The 23,867-nt window shown below is 39.0% G+C and overlaps 1 protein-coding gene across 3 annotated transcripts in view; it reads right to left on the reverse strand.

Annotated features, from left to right (window-relative positions):
* Positions 1-906: 906 nt before the first annotated feature.
* ASB3 (ankyrin repeat and SOCS box containing 3) overlaps positions 907-23,867 on the reverse strand; it is a 94,139-nt gene continuing 71,178 nt past the window's right edge. The window contains exon 10 of one of the 3 annotated variants that reach the window (XR_015797612.1): positions 907-934. The gene's annotated coding sequence lies outside the window, so the exon portion shown is untranslated. The other 2 variants (XR_015797611.1, XR_015797613.1) reach the window with 2 other exon arrangements.

Genomic DNA, 23,867 nt, shown 5'->3' on the forward strand with positions numbered 1-23,867 from the left:
AAGGGAAGGGAAGGGAAGGGAAGGGAAGGGAAGGGAAGGGAAGGGAAGGGAAGACAAGACAAGAGAAGAGAAGAGAAGAGAAGAGAAGAGAAGAGAAGAGAAGAGAAGAGAAGAGAAGAGAAGAGAAGAGAAGAGAAGAGAAGAGAAGAGAAGAGAAGACATCCAGCCAAGACTGGGCATGTTCAGTAATCTCTAGAAATTATGGAATGTTGAGTGTTAGCTGAGAAAGGAGAACCAAAATTTTGTGTGGGATCAAGAGATAAGGAATCTGTTGAACAATGGTCATTCATGCATCCTATTTATGTAATATGCTTAAAACCAAATGGTCTGGATTCACACCACAAGCTAAGCCACAAAAACCTACTCCTAACTAAACACACCATGTTTTGGAAATGCAGGGACTAGGTCTTTACTTAACCTGGTTAAGCCTGTTGTTTGAATACAGCCATGCAGCATCATGGAAAAAGGCATTGTTGGCTAGCAAGATGGCTGAATAACAGCATTCCAGCTAAGGAGTAGGAACCTTTCAACCTGCTATTCCATGAACCTTTGAACCCTGAATTGTGTGGGTCTTTCATGCATTTACTAAATATGGGGACAACACGAAAGAGTGGATGAGCACAAAAACATGAGCACATAATGACTGGATTCCCACATTGCACAAGCCACGATTTTAATTATGGATTGTTGAGTAAACATAATTGTCTGATCTCATATAATCCAGATCTGGGGACTGCAGATATTCCCAGCCATCATGGCCATTGCTGAGAATTCTGGGAGCTGGGGAAGGCTGAATTAACCCATAAGCCATGGCTTGCAGTATTCACTAAACTCATGCAAAGGAATATCTGGAAAGCACTATGGCTTCTCCTTGGTTTGACCTTGCAAAGAATACCTGAGTTGTCTTCATAGCAACCCTCCAATGTAGATTTAGCTGAAAAAGAACAGGAGGCACAAAATCAACCAGAGAGCTTTATTCAAAACAAGCAAATGTTGAGCTTAGATCCATCTACACTTACCTTTTCCCCACTTGGCCATGGGTGGTACAATTGGCAATGTAACAATACATGGATTACTGACTGTATCTGAGCAGACACACATACAATTGCTATATGTGAGACTTGTATATTTGCCTAGTGCATCAATTCGAGCCAAAGTAAAAAAATCTCTTATGTGAGACATGTAGGATGTTATAAAGGTACCTAGGAATTGTCCATGGAGAACCTACAATGGTATCATAATAGGGATGGATGATTTTAGCCCTATCTTTTTGTAGATCTAAATCCCAAATCCTCTGTTTGTTCAATTAAGGCTTTAGCTAGTCTGAATGATTATATTGCCTGCAGTGCAAGGCAAGGCAACAATATGCCAGATCAGAATCAACTTGCCTCCTCAGGGATGAGGAAAACCTGTCCAGTAGCATGAGGTGAACCAGAGACTCACCCCAAAGAACTTGTTTCAGCCAAAACCTGAGACAATGCCAAGAGAAATGCAGCCAAGCTCTGGCCAAACAAGGGCATTTGAAGTTGGGTGAGGGACATGGAGTACGGCTTTCAGAAGCTTAGAGTGAACAGCCTCTAAAGTAAGGGTATCCTTATAAACACAAAGTTGTGCACCCTTACACAAGCCCAGAACTTTTGCTTTCTACAATTTTATTGCTGCAAGAGCATAATTTCCCTTGATGATTACCATATTTTAAGACTGCATTGGAAACTTTTTGAGCTCTAATAGAAAGCTCAAACATAGAGCAAAGTAGAGGCTTCAATCCACAGAGTGATCACTCCTGGGATCAGAGAACTGGCAGCAGAGGAACCATTCTCCCCTGTTTCCTTCACACCTACGTTGGGAGGAGAAATGTGTGACTTTTTGATGCTAGTTCTCCCAGCACTGGGGAAAAAAACCCACAGTGGCAGCTGAAAAGCCACTTTCCCATTTCCTTCCCACAGGGAAGGAGAAGTTTGATGGAACTAGCTCGTCTGTGGTAAATTAGCCCTTAGGCACCAGTAGAAGAGCCTGTGGGCAGGGTCATGTGGGCAGCATCACCACAGGGCTGCCAGCAGCTCTTTTGCAGGGGAGAACAGTGTGTGTATGTGTCATATATACGGGCAATATTAGGAAAAGGCAATGGGCATACAAGAACTCCCCAAAATTGCAAATACTGTAGTCCCAGTGAGATTGACTTCTATATGCCAAATCAGGATAATCTAAAATGCATAGGCATAAAGCTTTCACTGAAGTCTCCATTACATTTGATCAATTAAGATACCAAGTTTCACAAAGTAAATTTATTCAGCCTCACATTTAAACTAGTCATAAGCTATTAGAGCATTTAGGTGGAAATTAAGTCTGCTCCTCAGAGTTGTAAATGCATCTAGGCCTGATGCACATTAATTCATGATCAAGATACAGTTCTAACCAGTTCAAACATAAATCACAGATTTGCTAGTAAAAATGTGCAGAAGTGTCCAGCCTGCCTCTTTGGAGAACTGTAGCTCAAAGCAGAGCAGAAGGTTGACTTGCAAAAAGTCCCAGTTCTAATCACTATCATAGTCTCTCCTGATTTGGTGCCCTTCAGATATGCTGGACTCAATCTCCCAGAATGTCCAATTATTGGCCACATGCTGGCTAGGAGTTTTGAGAGTTGAAATCCAACAGACTCAGATGGGGAAGGACGCTGTCTCATTCAAAATAAATCTCAGGTAACAGAGACTAGGTAAACCTTCCTCGATCACCTTTCTGGACACTGCTTCTTGCTCATCCTATTACATGATAAAGAGACCAAACAATCCGTGAGCTGACTTTATGAAGAACAAAAGCTGTAAGCCAAGTCCAAGTTGTTACATTTTGCCTGCTTCTTATCTTCCAGAATATATTCTTTCTCTTACTTGGCCAATAGGTTTATTTTAGACTTTTTCCTCCTTCCAAATACTTACTCTTTCAGTGATCTCTACAGACAGCTTCTCAGAGATTATGCAACGATTAATTTTCTAGAGCAGGGTGGCATAGTTTTGGGATTTGGTCTCTCTAACATATATTGCATATTAATCTGTTGGCTTTAAAACATGTTTGAAAAATAATCTAACAAACACAGTTGGAAGGGCAATAAAACTAGTGGGCCTCCCACTAGTTCTCTGAAAGGGCAATGAGGACTATTTCTTTCCTTCACATACACACACAAACACCCTACCCTACCCCTAGGTGCTTTGGGAAATGCCTGTGAGGCACTTTCATTGAGTGCCAGAAGCCATAGGCCTATCAGCTTTGTCTACTGTGGCTGCACTCATCCTACCATTCAGCCCATATTAGAGGGTAAGTTCTCTCAGATTTGATTTGGTTCCTTAGCTGAAGGCTCATTTCCAGTTTGTAACAGGAAGTTAAGCATGCTAGAATAGTGGTGGATTGAGGAGCTTATCAAGAAATAAACCAATTCACTTCTTATTAATGCTGCAACAAAAATATAGCTGGGGTCACTCAGGACACAAACCTAATTATGAACTCTGTTCCTATGATATCTAGCTGGCAGCAAGGAATTTTACACTAGATTTCTAATATTGTATATTGAACAGGACTAGCATACTCTATCTCTTATAGTATGGGTATATACTGTGTTTCTCATTGAATCTATCCTGACCTGGTTTGCTGTAGAATGTTCAAAAATCAAATCAAATGCCTTATTTTGAATAGTATATTGCTTTATTGTGATCTTCATTTATAATGCCGAAAACCTTTTATGCATCTGTACTGCAGCTAGTTACAAGTGCACTCTAAGTAAAACTGCTACTACTACCATTATATACCCTCATTCACCCAATTTAATTCCTATCAATTTCTGTTTGTTCTTTTTTTAATAATTTTTATTGAACACTTTATAAACATTAGTAAAAGACAATGCAAATTAAACTCAGAAAGAAAAAGAAAAAGAGAGAATAGAAATTGCAAAGAAAAAAAAGAAAGAAGAAAAAGAAGGTCTTCCAAGGTATTCTCTTTCACATCTGTCATTTCTTCTTTAACATCTTTTGGAAATAATCTATCCATAGAAGCAGACACCACTGCTGACATTGTAGCTGCTATTTTCTGACCCCATTCTTCGAAGATCTCCTGAAGTATTTCACATGTCGTACCATTTTCTGTCATTTTGTCCCAATGCTGACCAAAAACAAAAGACTATCCTTTCTCTCTCTCTCTCAATCTCTCTTTTTTTCCCCCCTTTTTCCTTTTCTGCCTGGAATCTTTAGTCCCCACTAGTGTCCAATTTCTGAAATCATAAAGTCTGAAATTTCTGTTATGGCTTAAGATAAACTAAACAATTCCCATGAAGGTGCTATTTATTTATATAATTATTCCCAAAAGCAGAAGTCCTAATTTTCCAAATGTGTCTGGCCCCTTAATTCATTTATAACTTTCTTGAGTTAAAGTCTTATTTAGCTTTTTATCATTTATTTCAAATTCTTTAAATTCTTAAGCTTATAGTTCATTTTTCTTTTATTCTGGAATGAAGGTAAACTTACCAGGTGGCTTTGCAAACTTGTCATTTTGAAGACTATTAGCCTTAAGATAGTTAAATAGTTCATTTCCAAATGTGATTAGAATGTGATTAGAACAAACCCAGTGTCCTTTAAAAGGCTCCGCCACGGTTGAGAGCTTGATGGCTTCTCATTGTCCCCTGGTGCTCAAACCTGCAGGAAACTGCCGTCCTGCAGTCCCCTCAGGAGTAGCAGCTGTCCAGAGCACAAGTGGGCAATCTCCCATACTCTCTTTTTTCAGAGAGGTTTTGTGGGACTGGTCTACTTGCCAGTCCTTCAGTCACGGCCACAATGTCGTCTCTGCTCATTCAGAAATGTGTTAGCTTGCCATTCCTCACCAAAAAGTCCAATTTCTGTTTGTTCTGTATGTTCCTCACCACCATTTCCCTGCCTTCTATCTGCCATTTAATTTGCAGTCGCCACAACCATTATGTTCATGCAATAAACTTAACCAGGTCAGCTACACTTGGTAGTGTTGTTAGAAGGTTGGGAAATTTAGACATTTTTCGATATTTAGACATTTAGATGTTTAAACATTTACCTTTACCTGCTTGTATAACATGAAGTAAAAGCAGGCCCAGCAATATGCCAATATTCTCTTTCCTGTTAGTATGGTTGACCTCACGGTGATTGGCTCACTTGAGATTATCAAAAGGTTGCATTCTTGAGGATGTGACCCTCAACACTTTTCAATATCCCAAGGATACGTTAATTGCTCTCATGGTTTGTCTCTTCCTGACTGGAAGGCAATTCATGTAAGCAGATAAACTGTCTTGACCTGATAGTCTTTTCCTTTCCAGATGACCCCTCACAAAGAAAGATAAGCGGTCCTGACCTCGTTTCTTAAGAATGTAAATCAGGACAGCACCTGGTGGACAATCAGAGTGATAAAGGATAGTTTACATATGGCTGTTAACACTCAAGGTGGTAGAAATCTGTAGAAATACAGAAAGGAAAAACCTTAATCAGCACCAGAGAGAGGGGTCCTGGGTAAGGGGAGGAGTATAGATCAAGGTAACTGGTTTTGATTGGATCAGAAAGGTCATGACATCTTAATGTGGGTTTGAATGTAACAGAAGGTATATAATGTACTGTTGGGAGGGGGCCCAGTGTGGCTGCCCACCTAACTGCATGCTGTCGTTGCTTCTGCTCTTGGGTGAAGAATAAACCTCCTAACTTCATGCAATTCGTCAGTGTCTTTACTCCCGGCTCAGAAACGGACCTGGTAAGATAAATCTTTCTTCCAACAGTGTTAATCTTGGTTTTTGATTTTGTAACTTGGCCTGTTACATGAAGTGAACCCAGGGCATTTCATTAGAATAAGTTTCAATGTGTTCTGCAAATCTAGGAAATGGATTAAGCCAATACAGGTAGTCCTCACTTACAACTGCCCTGTTTAGCAACCATTCAAAGTTACAATGGCACTGAAAAAGTAACTTTACAACTGGTCCTCACACTTACGACTGTCACAGTATCCGCACAGTCATGTGATTGAGATTCAGGCACTTCACAACTGGTGGGCGTTTACAACTCTTGCAGCGCCCCACGGTCACATGATCACCATTTGCGTGCTTCATACACAGCTTCTGACAAGCAGAGTCAATGGAGAACCCAGCAGTAAAATTGCAAGTTGCGGTCATGTGATGTCTTGCTTAATGACCACGTTGCTTAGTGATGGAGTTGCCAGTCCCAATTGTGGTCATTAAGCAAGGACTACCTGTAAATTCTTGTGTGAACAGAGGCAATGTGATCACCTGGGGCTTTCCACTTATTTCTTTATTTACTTCTTTAAGAAACTCCAAACAAAGTGCTCTGGTGACTGTTTTTCTCAGAAGAAATGTTTACATAGTATAATATTACTTGCAATCTGAAAGAATGTTTGCTCAGGGTTACTGTCCCTTTAATTAGCAGCCTCCTATTTGCCCATTTCTTTTCAAGGGGCAAACTAGTTGTTTCTTCTTCTATTGTCCTAGTTCAAATTCCTGAATTGTCTTTAAGTAGTTGTTTCCTGCTCCTGTTGGTAGGTACCTTTCATTACTGTTTTTTGGTGTTTCCTTCTTCTTTTGAGCCACAGGAAATGCAATTTTGATTTTAACAAGTACACTAGGGGGATATGGCCATTACTATGAAGTGACTGACAACCGCCATTCTAGATCACTGGGACCAATGCAACTGAAAAGCAAGAAAACAATCAGTTGCTTTAAAATATAAAGGTATTTTTTAAAAAGTGCTACGGGGGCAAAAAGAATTTTTCTGAACAGAGCTTACTTTTCAGCATAAACATTGCTTGTTCCTTGATCGTTTTTACTGGGGATATGGCAAAATATTAAACCGATGCACCTGCACATGAACATCTCTAAACTGAGTCCTACCTCCCAATAACCCTACCCTCCTGAAGGGTCCTTTACAGTGCTTGATCTGAAATATGTGAAAATCTAGTGGGCAGCTGAAACAAATCAGGACATGAGCAGCAAGGACCAATCATAAGGATGCTTATGGCCCATAGCACCCCTCCCTGAAAAAAGCCTGTGGCTCAATAACAGGGCATGTGATTTGCCTACCAAAGATTCCAGGTTCAACCCCAGGCACCTCGACTTTAAAAATATCTGGGAGCTGATGATGGAAAAGACTCCTGCCTGGGAGCATGGAAAGCTACAACCAACCAGTAGACAATACTGGGCTGAATGGACAACTTAGATGCAGGACCAATGCAAGTCTGGCTCTTTCCCCTCTCAGTTGCCTTCAAGTTATGTTGGGATGACCCCTCCAGCATTCCCAGCAAAACTGATTTCAGGTGTTATAATCCCAAATAGATCTGCAGCTTAGCACATTGCAAGGCTGATACAAGGAGTTCTCATCTCCTTCTGATCATCCTTCTAAGGCAACCACTTCATTAAACAGATTGTTAGCACCTCTTGAGGTTCATTTTCAGATGTTAAAAAAATTGTTTTATGCATTTAACCCCATGTAGTGGGAAAAGAGTCGGGGCTGCCTGATTGGGCCTGGACTGGGCACAAGGTGGGGAGGGTCTTACTGTTCCTCTCCCACAAAGCCTTTGGCACCACATACCCTTTGGCCTGCCTTCCTACCTTGGCACAGCTGCTTTGTAATACTTTCACTCCTACCACCTTTCTTTGGAGATACGGAATGACCTGACCTGGCTTCCTTCTCCTTAACACTGGCCTGTGTGTGTGTATGAGAGAGAAAGAGGACATCTGAGCTGAGCATTTGCTTGCCACTAATTTGGGCATGATGGTGGTGGTGGTGGTGGTGGTGATGATGATGATGATGATGGTAAAGGAAAAACAAACTCTGTAACCTTGCCTCCTGGCCCTTGTAACTTTGAGATATGCCCAACTTTTGAGGAGATAGAAGCACAAAGTATAATTTAAAAATCAATGTTATTAAAAATAAGTGGAAAAAAACTTTATGTTGACAAATGACCCAAACAATTCCAAATTGATAAAAGAAGGCATTGAGCGCTAATAAAATCACAAATAGCATATTAAACATAATCAAACTCCCATAAAATGCCATGGAGGAGACTGAGTACTGATTCTGATGGGTGAGATCTATGGCTCAAAGGCCTAAGACAAAACCAAATGACAAGAACAGAGTTTATACAATATATACATTTCAGATATAAGTTATTAGTGACCATCACCAGAGACAATAAAGCAATACCCCCCTCCCCCTATACACAAATAAAGCATAAAATTCTGACACAGTAAGCCTAGCTTACTGATCCATGCTACTTTGTGATTCAGTGTTTATCTGGATAAACCTTGCTTCTCACAGATTTCCAACTTTTAATTAGGCGTTAAGGAGCAATTCATCCTTACTCCTATATCTCCCTAGAGGATTCTGGGTCCCAGTCATAAACTTTCTGCTTCATCCCCATTCTCCACAGAAACCAGCTCAGCTCTGTTTTCAACAAATCCATATAGTCCCATCTCGCCATAACCCTAAAGAATTGCTGTCCACTTTTCAGAGCTAGGTTGTTCTCTGTTGACTTCAGAAAGTTTCTGAAGTCCCCGTCTAGGGATTCCTCCCTCCCTCCCTCCCTCATCTCCATGCTCCGCTCTCACTTTTGCAGCTACATCTTCCAGCAATTTCTCTTTCCACTCCAACCATCTGACCCTCACATCTGAGGACAAGACTTTTTAAGGAAGAAGAATGAGGCAGTAGAAAATGGCTTTTGGTTTTGCTCAGGCAACACTTTTCCCTTCTCTCCCCTTCTTGAAGGGCTACAATTCCAAAATTACTAACCTTATTCTTCCTCAAGTCAAAAAGGAAGGGCTGAGTTCATTCCCCAGTGGCTGTATGAAGGATTGGTAATGCAACTACTACTGAGGAAACAAAGGTTTGATTCCCTGTCTGACAGATTTGTATCCTGGCCAACTGAGGTGTGTATGGAAGACAGCTTGTCTGCCCTGCCTGTCTGTAGTGACTTCTGTAGTGAATGGGGTCTTGCCTTTTCACTACATGACTTATAACCCCATAAAAGCTTACACTCACACCATTTTTCAATTTAAAAAATTCATTATGAAATAGATGTATATGTATTACAAATTTGTAATGGAGATGGGCAAAACATTCTACTTGGTTCTAATTTGATTTTCCATTTATTTGATTGCCCAAATCCTAATGTATTTTCTTTCCCAATAGACATATTACTGAGAATGAGATGGGAGAATTTCTGACTTCACCATTTGAAAATTCAGCTGAGGACTGACATTTTTAATTGTGGACTTGAAATGGCAGGGGAAGAATTGTGGTTTTATTCTCACAAATCAGAAGGAGAGCTGAAGATAGTTTTCAGACATCAAAATTGGAACCTCTAGTTCCCCAAATCATTCATCCCATATAGTTAATATGTACGATATAATGAGACTTCCAGGGGAGGTATGGCGAACTGAAGACAGCTCTGCAAAAGCAGAGCCAACAATTGCAGCAAAGACCAAGGAACCAGTGAATAGACCAGTTCCTTGGAAACTCTCCAGCTAAGGAGAGTTTGGGAGATTGCCTACATGTGCTCTGTACAGCTGCTCCTCGTGAGGAGACCACAGGACAGTGGTTTTCCATGGGTTTGAGCGCTGGGAGATGACAAGATTAGCCATCTTGCTTGTAGCCATTCTGGAGGCTACATGCACAAACCTTTCTAATCACTTTTGGAAATTGCTCATTAACTATTTCTAAGCTATTAGAGACCTTTGGACTGACAAGTCTAAAACACTGGGTGAGTCTTCCTTCAATCCTGAGTGAAAGAAAAATTTAATCATAAGCTTAAGAATTTAAAGAATCTGAAAAAAAAACAGCAAAAAGCTAAATAAGATTTTGATCTTAGAAAGTTATAAACGGACTAAGGGTCCAGTTAAAATTGGAATATTGAAACTTTTACAATAAGATTTTGGAATTAATTATAAAGAACAAACGATTTCCCATGGTAAATAGATTCTGTTTTGATTTTTACAAGACAAAACAAAGATAAGCAATTTCATGATTTCAAAAACTGGACACTAGAGAGGACTAAAATATTTAGGTAGAGGAAAGATTTACAAACCTGCAAAATGTTCCAAAGTGTTCTAATAATGAAAATACTGAAGGAGACTTTTGAAGAATGGAGTTAGAAATTAGTAGCAACAATATCAACAATGTCGGTAATGTTGTCTGCTTCTATAGATAGACTAATTCCAAAAGATGTTATTGAAGAAATGTCAGATGTAGAATTAATTTTAGCTGACAAGATGGAAATGGTATCAAAAGTGGATTTACAATTGACAGGCCAAGAAATTTTATTTATTTATTTATTTATTTATTTATTTTTCAAATTTGTATGCCGCCCATCTCCCCCAATTGAAGGATGTTTCACTGGATCTACAAAAGAAATTGGCCGAGGCTTTGAAATTTAAAAGGGAGATACAAATGACAAGCCAAGAGAGTGACCTGGATAATTTTTTCCTACTGGATTTACAAATGAGGCTCGTTAAAGTCTTGAAGACTGTGCGATGGGACAAAGAAGAAATTAAGAGAAATCAAATCCTATGACAGTATTTGAATGAATTAAAGATTAAGACTGTTAAAAGTAAAAGGAAGGAATATAAAGTTGGTTCATTTGATCAAGGTTAAAACAAGATATGTTGTTACTTCTGGCAACCCTTTACAGATTTTCTGCTGACACCAGGACTGAAAAGATTATGTTTTATGGATTTGTTTATAGATAAGAGATGGAATATGACTTAAAAGTTTGTAACCTTAGAGGGGGTGAAGAATCACTAAATTTGTTAATGATGAAAGTTGGAAGTCACTTCTTTAGATATTTCTTTTCCTTTTCCTTATTATATTCATACTTTTCTCTTCCTTCTCTCTCTTTTTTTCTTGCACTTTTACCCCTTCTTTCTATTCTCTTTTCTTTCTTTTAGTTTGTATTAGATTTTACTATTATAATCAAAATCCTTAATAAAAATAACCATTTTTATTTAGTTACTATTATACACACACACACAAACAAACATATATATACAAACACATACACATACACATACATATACATATACATATACATATACATATACATATACATATACATATACATATACATATACATATACATATACATAAAGTCTTTAAAGGCACCAACTGAGGATGCCCCAACTAAGTCATTCATACAGTTATTGTAAGTGCAAAAATGAAGGCAACTCTCATACAAATGTGTGTGTACACACACACATAAGGGTCATTTGTGCATGAGAAATCTTGGCCAGAGATTTCAGACACATGGAGGAGACCACATCATGTACCCATTCATACTAACATTGGAACTCCGTTCCTGTAACCTACTTAGGCCACTCAATTCAGGAGCAGGACACGGTCAGTACTAACCCAGTAATGATTCTAAGTCAAATATTTGTCAAAGCACCTTCCCCCAGTCAGTCTTGCAAGGAAATGAGGCCGGAAAACCTCAGGAACACCACTGCAAATGTGGTGGCCAAGGCTTGGCAGTCACAAAACACCCCTCTGGAACACCACAGTTGTCAGTGCCCAAGTCACACCTGTGGCTGCCTGCCTTGTCATACTCAAGCCCTCCCAGGACTCTCCTGCTGCAAGGATACCTGGTGGGACTAGATGTGGGGGAGGTCCAAAATTGTGACCCTTGGCCTAATTAGCACGGTTGAGTACTGCCAGATTCAACAGTATGTAGTAATGACAGGATAAGTGGCTGACTGGGTTTAGCGTGTTGTTTGAACATTGCCTAAATATATAGCTAGGGAGCATGATTAGCGGCTGCAGGGATGTCTGCCTAGGTGGCTAGCATGTATGACCCTGCTTCACTACACATATTCATTTAATGGGTGGAAAGGGAATTATCTAAGCACTGAACAGCTCTTCAAGATCTTTGTCCAATCCTAAATTGATGTTACTGTTACCTGCAGCAATAAAGTCCAGTGATATTTATCACTGGTGGAATCTACCTATCGCTCCTTCATGACTAGGACACCAGTTTAAAAAAACATAGCCCGAGGGCTCCCCCTAGTGTTTGCCAGATATGGCACACAGAGCTTAAAATTCTCTCATCAGACCTTGCTCAAAATAGAGGTTTTGCTTCTACTTTTCTAGCTGTAGCATATTTTATATTCCACAACTCAGAAACAAAAAAGAGAAGATGATGAAATGGGAGGATCATTAGAGAAAGACAAAAATACTGCAGCTGCACAAATTTGACCAAAGAAAAGAAAAGATAGTTCACTATCTTGGCAAAGATATAAAATAGGCACTGGTTGAAAATTACAGTAAGATTTTTTTTTCATATATTTGGTAAATGAATGATGAATTAATTTCTTTCCAAAAATACTTCAGTACACCTAAGCCTACTTCCTGGCTTTGATTCACAGTATATACAGTACTGTGCAAAAGTTTTAGGCAGGTGTGAAAAAATGCTGTAAAGTAAGAATGCTTTCAGAAATATATATTGTAATTGTTTATATCAATTTACAAAATGCAAAGTGAGCAAACAGAAGAGAAATCTAAATCAAATAAATATTTGGTGTGACTACCCCTTGGCTTCAAACCAGCATCAATTCTTACACTTGCACACTTTGTACACTTGCACAAAGTCAGGGATCTTGTAGGATTAGTCAGGTGTATGATTAACCACTTATACCAAGCAGGTGCTAATGATCATCAATTTCATATGTAGATTGAAACACAGGCATTAACTGAAACAGAAACAGCTGTGTAGGAGGCTTACAACTGGGTGAAGAACAGCCAAACTCTGCTACTAAGGTGAGGTTGTGGAAGACAGTTTCATGTCACAGGTCATACACCGTGGCAAGACTGAGCACAGCAACAAGACACAAGGTAGTTATACTGCATCAGCAAGGTCTCTCCCAGGCAAAAATGTCAAAGCAGACTGGGGTTTCAAGATGTGCTGTTCAAGCTTTTTTGAAGAAGCACAAAGAAATGGGCAATGTTGAGGACCGTAGACGCAGTGGTCAGCCAAGGAAACTTAATGTGGCAGATGAAAGACACATCATGCTTACTTCCCTTTGACATTGAAAGATGTCCAGCAGTGCCATCAGCACAGAACTGGCGGAAACCAGTGGGACCCAGGTATACCCATCTACTATCTAGAGAAGCCTGGCCAGAAGCAGTCTTAATGGAAGAATTGCGGCCAAAAAGCCATACCTCTAATGTGGAAACAAGGCTAAGCGACTCAACTGTACACAGAAACATAGGAACTGGGGTGCAGCAAAATGGCAGCAGGTGGTCTGGACTAATGAGTCAAAATTTGAAATATTTGGCGGTAGCAGGAGGCAGTTTGTTGCCGAAGGGCTGGAGAGCGATACAATAATGAGTGTCTGCAGGCAACAGTGAAGCATGGTGGAGGTTCCTTGCAAGTTTGGGGCTGCATTTCTGCAAATGGCATTGGAGATTTGGTCAGGATCAATGGTGTTCTCAATGCTGAGAAATACAGGCAGATACTTATCCATCATGCCATACCATCAAGGAGGCATGTGATTGGCCCCAAATTTATTCTGCAGAAGGCAACAACCCCAAATATACAGCCAATGTCATTAAGAACTATCTTCAGCATAAAGAAGAACAAGGAGTCCTGGAATTGATGGTTTGGCCCCCATAGAGCCCTGATCTCAACATCATCGAGTCTGTCTGGGATTCCATGAAGAGACCGAAGGATCTGAGGCAGCCTACATCCACAGGAAATCTGTGGTTAGTTCTCCAAGATGTTTGGAACAACCTACCTGCTGAGTTCCTTCAAAAACTGCATGCAAGTGTACCTAGAAGAATTGATGCTGTTTTGAAGGCAAAGGGTGGTCACACCAAATATTAATTTATTTGGATTTCTCTTCTGTTCGCTCACTTTGCATTTTGTAAATTGATAAATGTAAACAATTACAATATATATTTTTGAAAGCATTCTTACTTTACAGCATTTTTTCACACCTGCCTAAAACTTTTGCACCGTACTGTAGTTATGACAAAACAGCACCCTAGGCCAGATGCATTTCAGATATGTTGGACAACAGTCTGGAAGGGGGAGAAATTTGTTCAGTCCTAATTTTAATACAGACTTGAGTGATTTGCTTTTCCAAAATAAATATGGGAACCAAAAAGCAGTCATGCTTTTTTATTTTGCAGTTATATATCAATACATACATCTTTTCAAATGTTGAGATCCAGATATCCAGTTTTACACACACACATATACACGTAGGGGGTGTATGTGTGCATATATATACACACACATACACATGTAGATTAGAGAAAATAGTATAATCACCTTATATTTGGAATGACTGCTTTAAAAAGGTACACATTAGAAAAAGGGTATATAGAAATCTATTAGGAAAAATGCACACAAAGATGCATTTGTCTGGATTTAAAAATCTGCAGACTGATGCACAAATGGGAAGAAATGAACAAGATGGTGGAAAAAATGAGAAACTGAACAAAGGTTGAAGTTTTGTCCACCCCTGACTATATCTCCCTCATTTTAGCACAGTCCAGATTTGGACAACAGAGTTGACTAGCTGGATAATACATCATATATATTTAACACTAATTCCCAGAATATCAGTGAGAGAGCCATTAATAAGTTCGGTGGGGGAAAGGATAACATGAATAAATAAATATTTAGGGGGGAAATGGGAACTCAAAAAAAAAAAAAAAACCCAGACCAGTGAAGACAGAGTTTGCTGAGTAGGCATGGAATGGTGACTGAAAGCTTGGGAAGAACTAGAAACCTGGCCAGGAGATAGGTGTGTATGTACGTATCTGCTTATGCTATTTTTATGCTGTTTGCTTCTGAAGGCTTACAGGTTTATAATTAAAGCAAATAGAATCAACATTCCAGTTAATAACACAGATAAATCATTTCTAACTAACTCAGCTGCCCTTCCTCCATCAGTGCCTAAATGCTCTGTAGAAGGAAAAGGTCCCAGAAGGCAGGCAGGTGGTTGCATTCGGTATGGCGAGAGGCAAGGTGTTCCAGAGAGGCTTGGCAGCCACTGAGAAGCCATCCAGGTGAGCTCCCAGCCACCCCCACTTCACACGGGGTAGCTCAGAATAACCTCACTCGGGGAAAAGCAGAGGGCCAGTTGACGCTAGCCAGGGAAGATGGCCTTGTAAGCATCCTAGAAAAAAGCATAGCTTGCTGAATATCCCCAATATGATATTTGTACTGGAGGCTCCTTTGAACAGCTGGAATTCTAGGTACTTACCTCCTTATCCTTCGCTGTCTTTTAGCTAAGAGCAATGTGCACACAGAGATCCATTGTGGAAATCCTGATTCCTTTCAAGCAGTTTAAGTGTTTTTCTAGATGGAATTTGCTGAAGCTAAAAGTCTGGCAAGGTTCATTATCTTGGGCAGGCTCACTAGATGCATTGCTACTATCGGGCTAAGGAGGGGAGGGAGAATCAATAACTAGCCCAGCCAAAGGCACTTATTCCACCAAAGAATTTTCAGTGCAAGCCTCAGCAGACTCATTATCATCACAATTACATTCTAAAAACCCAGATTGTGTTTGCAGGTTACTGGGCAGTTAAAGACTTGATGTCACAGTGTGGCTAACTGCATTTTCATTGGTTGACCCCAATGAATTGGAGCTTTTCCTGCAAGAAGGGGATGATACATCTTACAGGGGATGACACATCTGACAGGGTGCAGTAAGAACTGGCTTTAGTAGTGTGTGTGGGTCCTTCAGATTCAATTTTCATACTATTTCATTGCACAATTGTATTGTTTTGGGGGTGAAAAATGCCTAGAATCTTTGAGGAGCGAACTGCACACAAATACACAGATTTATAGATAAATAATTCTGCTAGTCAGGCTTGGTGGTATATTTTTCAGTAACTAAAATATATGTACACTAACATATTCATCAGGATATATTGTCACAAGAGAAATGTAGCTGCATAAATTACAGCATACTGATCAGACTCTGCAGCAACAATATAGGTACCTTTCCCACCAATTTTTGTATATGATCATCTGCAAGAGGCATCTCAAATTGTTCAAACTGTATGGCTAATTCTCATTTACTATGATCAATGAAGAACATAGCATCTTGGTCCAGTCTGGCTTTTTCTGTTTCTGCATGCCTTAGTTGTAGGTCCCTGAAACCTACAAATATTGTTACCAAATTCTAATTATTAAGGTGACAAAAGGGGAAAATATTAAATCAATGACTGAAGCATAATCCCATTTTTCCCTCCTGAGTAAAAATCCCAAATGCTTTAGCTATGCCTCTTAGGAAAAATGTTTTTGCTCCTTGATCATTTTTTATTACTCTCATCTGCATTAAGTACACTCCTCCAGGAAACAGAAATATCAGCATAAGATGTTACTATCAAATGCACAGGCAGGCTTGAAAACCCAGTACAATCATAAATTACAAAGTTTAAAAATATTGCATGTAGGGATTATGTGAAAAATTGTCCAACTATACCAATAAATGAGGAAACTTTTGACATTTCATTCTGGCAGAATTTTAGAATATGTCTTCATCCAGCACTTAAGAATACAAGTCATTTTTCCAAGAGCCAGAGAAAATTACACAATGTTTTAGAAAAAGAATGCCAGGCCTTGGTCTATTACTTCGATTATTACCTTGGGCAAGGCATTTTCAAGCCAGCAATTTTGAAGGTTTCTTGGCAGCTACAAAAAGAAGATAAGTCTTCATAAAGCAGATTGACACGCCAAACCATGTGCCAGCAATGGAGTGGTACAATGGATTTCATAATAAAAATCAGAACATTGTACCCTAAAATCAGAGCTAACCTCTTCACACAGGTTTTTCTTTTGCAATTAAAAAAAAAAAACCTTTTAAAGGTTGACATTTCAGAAGCTTTCAAGGCATAGGAAAAAAAAATGTAACCAGCAAATGTCATGTTGGGAAAACTACTGTTAGGAAAGCATCCGTTCCTGGATCAAAAAGATAACATGATAGCAATGAATTGTTGGGTTCACATAATATGCTAAACCCTAAACCAATTTAATAAAACACAAGTGCTGTGTCCACATAACATGGTATTCCAAAGCAATTATATTATAGCTCAACGATAGCCTGGTTCATACAATATGCTAAGACAATAGCTGGATTTCCACATCACACTGAATCACAGACTATTCAACCCAATTTTAACCTAATGTAGTGTGATAAGCAAACCTAGCCATTGAGTGGTTTTATTACCTTTTTCATCCAAGTATTATTTTTTAATGATGGACTTATTAAAATATTTGTATGCCATCTTTCTACCGCAAATGAACTCCATCAAAATTAACCAGCTCCATAGTTGGTTATAGAACTGAGAACCACATTAAAATGAAGATGGCTAAAATCCTAAGGTAAATATCACAGGATCCAGAGGATTAATTATTTACTTACTTACAGAACTTATATGGCCACCTAATCGCATTTAAAGATCCTAGGTGGCTCACAATAATTAATAAAAACAAGGATAAAAACAAAACCACCCTTTGAATATCTTGCCAAGGCTGGAGACTGAATTTTGCTGTTGGAGAGACTTCTTCAGTTTTGAAGCCCAAGTCTTTTTACTAACAGTGGAGCTCTGATATTAGTGAAGGAAAAGAGAGGCATTTCTAGGGTGTGTTGGGGAAAAGGGATTAACAGGAAGGTTTGGAGAAATAGGATCTTTTCCATTCCTCCAGGAATAAAATTACAGCAGCCCTGAAGTATCTTAAATTCCATCCCTTGAATCACTGAAAAGAAAGTCAGAGAAGGGGACTAAAATGGGGAAAAGGTGGGCGAAACAGGTAAAACATTGGCTTCCCATGACAACATAGGGCAGATAGAGCTTTGGGAAGGATGATCTTTCTGCCTGCACTTCCACCTCCTCCCAAAAAATATAACTTCAGCTATCTGTCCTTTTTTCCTATTGGTCACCTTAAAACATACGAGGTACCCCATGACTCAAACCGTCCAAAGTAAATCTTCAAGAAGGCTAAAATATATAGGCTTAGAATCAATGATGGCTCTTAAGGAGCTCTTCCCTTATTTGTTGAGTTTTCCTTTTCTTTCTAGCAAAGGGCAGTCACTAATCCTCCCTGTTCAGCTCCTGGACACTGAGCTTGCTGCCAGAATGGAAAGCATAGCTCCTTCCCCAAACTCTAAGCCAGGCCAGTTTATTCTAGCCACATCCCTGATGACTTTTAAGCCAGCAGCAACAGTATTTTTATTGGGCCTAGCATCTGTGGCTTTAACAGCCTTTTCAGTCTAATGCAGTGCTTCTCAACGTTAGTAACTTGAAATCCACACATTTTCAAGTTGCCAAGGTTGAGAAACACTGGTCTAAAGGCTTAAACTCTCCACTTCCCAGACTTTAGTGTCTGAACTAGTTTCCTGGTATTTTGTTTTCGCCTACTTCCTCATAGAGCCTAGTTAGAGCCCAAGACAGTCCAGAAATCTCTTCATTAATTTTACAGTTCATAGATGTAACAAAAGCTATTACTGCCTGTAGTATATTGGGTTTATTATTATTAGTTGATTAAGCATGCCTGTGAGCTTGTATTGTTGCTCAAGTGACTTAGCCTGCCCCGGAGTTAGTTCCTGAAGTTTCAGTAAAGCACTCAGCAGAAAAACCTGCTCCTGATTCTAGGGTTTTTTGTTTAATCAACAGAAAAGACCCAACGATCTCTCCTGAGGAAACAATTGTCTTGCTGGGAGGAGATCTGGACTTGCCAGGCCAGGAGATATCCATGCCTGCACTCCGTTGCAGACTTTTTGGCTTCAGTTGCAGTGCCTTGCTACACACTGCCTAGCTTTTCCCCCTTCTATTCATAGTTTTGCTATTATGCAATATTTGTGCAGCTTTCTCTTCACAATACTTAATACGGAATATGGGATGAGATGGACATTTTTTCGGAGTCAGTACAGTTTTTCTTACATTCTAATTTTACAAAACCCGGCAGGGAACATACTGAAAACATTTTATAATGGTAATAATTCACAATATTTGCAACAGCCAAAGCTCTTTATTTAACATTTTGTGGCAATAATTTTATGTTTTATTCCAATGCTGCAATCATTCATAAACATGAGTGCCATTATTCATGTGGATTATCTGCATACAAAAAATACCTACCTTAACAACCCACAAGTTAAAGCATTTATGAATAAAAGAGGGTAACAGATTTGCATTATGCAAACTTAAACCAGGGTTGCAGTCATTGATAGTAAAAATTCCATGAAGAAAAACTCATGAAATTTTAATCTGCTTCAGAAACAACTTAGATACCAACTTTTTAAACATAAGAAACAATAAATATTCATAGGGCATGAAATTTTGATGACACAAAAATAACTTAATAGCTTGAAAGGCAGACAGGATAAAGGTATAAATACATTTTAAAAAAACAGAATAATTTGATTATCACAAATGTAGCTCATGTTCATAAATGTGTTTTGAGCTACTTTTGTCAGTGCTAAACCAAGCAAATTCCAGCAAGAAACTATATTGAAAATGCTGGAATATATTCTAATATTGAAGGATGTCAACTGAAAGCCAATTAAATCTCAGCAGAGGAATAAAATCCCACATTGCTAAAATACGTGGGATGCTAGCTGATACATACATATAAGGCCCATCTACTTCCAATGAAGTTTTCAAAAATCAAAGATTCAATTTATCCAGAAATTTGGGTTAATGTTTCATGAAATAGTTCTACTCTCATCTTTGTTTTGCCATATCATTTCTCCTGTCATACGTATATGATTCTTGTTCCTGATGTTTTCCTGAGCCTCTAGCTCTGCTATTCTTTCCAGAACAAAACAAAGTCTTGACCCAAAGAGTCAAGGTATTTATTATTTATTTATTAATCACATTTATATGGCCGCCCATCTCACACAAAGCAACTCTGGGCAGCGTAAAACTGGGTGGACACTGATACATGAACAGAGTGCCAACACATCAAAAGCTCCTCTGTAACACTTTGAAACAGTTGACAATGTAAATTTCAATCAAGAAAGAAAACAGAGAAGATTGGCAGAACATAGGCAAGAATTGAGGTGTAGTCTGTTGATAGTCATTCCAATTGTACCGTGGTTCGCAGAAGTCTCTTAAGGGATTCAGGGGCTAAAAAGAGAGTTAAGGTATAAAGACCTACACAGGAAATTGTAATTATCTTAATAATAATAGTAACTGGCTCAATAACAGGATTAAAGAAGTTTATATAACTTTACACCTAAAGAACTTTCTTTAAAGAGACAATAATTAAAGGAGGCACAGCAAGATTTTTAAAAAATCACAAAAAGTAAATATGGATAGTTGCACTGCAAATATAAGGCCCCTGGACCCACGGCAAGTTATTTCCATTTAAGGTGGCCATCCATTCTACTTCTGTAGCAGTCCCAATGTAATTGCCTTCTGTGCATGCATAACTATCAGCCCTCCAATGTAGACAAGGTCAGGAAACAGGAGCAGCAGAAGTTTAAGGAATGCTTTTTTTTTTTGGCAGGGTGTCATAACAGAATCTTGGAAATCTGTTGGAGATTCTCTCTACTACATCTTATACCAAACAAAATCAAGGCAGGATTACTTTGAGTTTCTTTCTTGGGGATTTCTTCTTTTCCAGGACTGAGTAAATTTCCCTCCCTTTCTGCTTCATTCATCCCTCCCCCATTCCCAAGGCCAGATTTACATTCCACAGCACACGCACCATCTGGGAAAGTCCTCCAAATAGCCATCGCCTATGCTTCAGGAGGACACAACTGCCCTTTCTTGTGGCGTAACTGAAAAGTGCTCCCCCAAATGATGTGCCAAGACCTATTAAGTCCTATAAATCACCTGGTCAGTTTTCCCTGCTACAATGAAGTGTTTTCAATGTATGTTTAAATTATTTATAAACAAGAAATACCAACCCAATTTGAAGGAGATCAAGGTTTTTAAGTGTTGTTATGGCTTCCTCGAGTGGCTGCTAGTCTTAAAATATTCATTTTACCTCTTAACTGTCCCTACCCAAAGAAAATTAAAAGGGACTCCAAATTTTTCACCCTGCCTATTCTGAGTAGTTATAGATAGCCCTTTCTTAACTGAAACAAAATTTGAATAAATCAAATGTGCATCTTTTCCCTAAAGATAACCCAGATCTGCTTCAGCTCCAGGTAAATACAAATACAGGTGAATGTAGAATGAGATGCCAAGAATCCAGTGATAGGGAACAAGGAATAAATGGGTTCTTCTTGAATTCCTCATTTCAAGTCTCAATGAAAGCAGCAGTTCTCCACTTGTTGAAGCATTTTGGCAGCCTCCTCCAAGCCCTGTTTTTTAGTACATTGTAATTCTACTTTACACAATTGATCACCGAATACAATGAACCAGGCATCACATGAGCACTCCAAAACCACACACTCTCCACACAGTACTTCTGCCAAAAAGCTACTAACTCAAGATTCTGAGCAAATAAAACCAAATCAACATGACAGTTTTTTCAATTCCATTTTCTAGCATCTAGTAATCTTATTTGGACAGTAGCTCAGGCAGGGATAATAGGGAGAAAGAGGGATTGCCAAACATCAATACCATGGAGGAAAATCAATTAAGTATATTTGAATTTCATTTGTGTGTGTGTGTGTGTGTTTTTTTAAGAAGTCAGAGTCTTTACAATTAGTTTTGATTGCTATCTAATTGTAAATACAAATTATTTTTTCTGCAATAAATAGGAAGTTTTATATCAGGCAGGACTTAATGGGAAATAAGCAGGGCAGTTAAGGCACAAAGCATGCTACATACTACTATGAAGTCCCAGAGACACCTGTATCAGAGATAACTTCTGGGAATAAAATGCATTTATCTGAATCTCCATTTTAAGTCTGGTGAAGCTATATTATAAGATAAAAATAGCTGAGGAGGGAGAAATATAACTACAATTCCAATGCTTTATTTTTTGTTTTTTTCTAAATATCTTTAATCTTTTGGCCACTCTTGTCAGAAAATGAATTAAACTTGAGTAGCCCCAAAGCTGATTTAGTCAATTTTACTATTTGGTTGACTTTACTACAGATTTCTGATGGAATTAAGATGTCTACAGCCAATAAAGGTTTCATCAAAATGACAAAGCGTGTCTCGTGACATCACAGTGCAAGCTCTGCCCTTTTCACACTTTCATGCAAGATCATGACACACTTACAAAAGGGTTGGAGCCTGTTATACAGGGTTGTGATGTTTGTTCTATCATCTACCCACCCTCCCTGGAGGATGAATCAGGAAGAATTTTCCATTCAGTTCAATGATAGCAGTAAGACAATCTTTTGAAATTTTTTCTTTGGAATGGCTGGAACCTTCTATCTGGTTTCAATATCTACAAATAAGCAATATAGTTTTAAAAGACTTCAAAAACAAAGGAGAACATTTAGAAACCTGATTGAAATTTAATTAAAAAATCATAGCATTTGGCGGGGGGGCTTATTTATAAGCTGTTGGTGAAATATTCTCAGGAAGCCAAACAAGTTAAAAATTGTATGTTCAAATGGATGTAGAATTTAAATGCAATAATTGATATGCAGCAATGGGAATGTCAGTGGAAGAAAAACATTACATTTACACTGAATATTATACTTAAAGAAACTGATATATTTGACTACTAGTATATTACTCCAGCACTGATTGCTAAAATGGACAGTTCATTTTCTAAAACTTGTCAGAAATGTAACAATCAGGTTGGATTATTTTTCCATATTTGGTGACAATATTGTCAAGCTGAGTCATTTTGGAAAATGATTTATGAATTAATGAACTGAATGAATTGAAATGAAATAATTCCAACCTGCTCTTTTTCAATTAAATATGACTAAACCTTATATCCCCATAAAGAACATGGAACTAGCTTTGTATATGGCAACTGCTGTAGGATACTTTACACTTCTTATTAGAGAGTACATGAAGTTCCTTCTGCAGAAGAATAGCTAATTAAGTTCTGGGAGTACACCTTGATGTCTAGAATAACTTTGTATTTCAAACTAAATCTGACACAGAATTTAATTCAATTTAGAAACTATTTTTGGATTATAATTCTATATATGGACTATATATGGCTTACAATAAAACAAATAAAAAGCAAAATATACAATATAAAAACAAATAAAAATAGATACACATGGCAGCTGGGCATAATCTAACTTTTCATCCACACAACCAGGAGACAGGCTCTGACCCACATCCAGGGCCCCAGGCTCAGGCACAAGGTCAAGTTTTCAAGGCCTTATGAAAGGCCAACAGGGCAAGGCTAATCTAACCTCAGGGGGAATGATGTTCCAAAGGGTGGGTGCCCTGGGCAGTAAAGGCTCTCCTTCTGGGCCCTGCCAGCCGACACTCCCTAGCTGACAGTACTCAGAACATGCCCTTCTTGCCAGATCAGATAGGGTGAGTAGAAACAATTGGGGAGAGACAGTCCTGTAAGTAACCTGGTCCTAGTTGTGAAGGGCTTTAAAGGTGACAGTTAGCACCTTGAATTGCACCCAGAAGCACACTGGAAGCCAATGCAGCTCACGGAGCATTGGTGTCATGTGCTGAGTAACTAGTACCAGTAACTCCCTGCACCACTGAATTTTGCACCAGTTGAAGCTTCTGAATACTCTTCAGGGGCAGATCCATGTAAAGCACATTGCAGTAGTCCAATCTGGAGGTTATAAGAGCATGAGTGACCATGAGCAGGGCCCCGTGGTCCAAGAACAGGTGTAACTGATGCACAGTCCTAAGCTGCGCAAAGGCCCTCCTAGCCACAGCTGCCACCTGCTCTTTGAGCAGGAGCCGTGAGTCCAGGAGGACTCCCAGATTGCGCATCGGGTCTGTCCAGCATAGTGCCACCCC

The sequence above is a fragment of the Python bivittatus genome, unplaced genomic scaffold (genome assembly GCF_059951505.1).
Source record: "Python bivittatus isolate LINGU-HERP-01145 unplaced genomic scaffold, Pbiv_v1 ctg000020_np1212, whole genome shotgun sequence".
Classification (NCBI taxonomy): Eukaryota; Metazoa; Chordata; class Lepidosauria; order Squamata; family Pythonidae; genus Python; species Python bivittatus.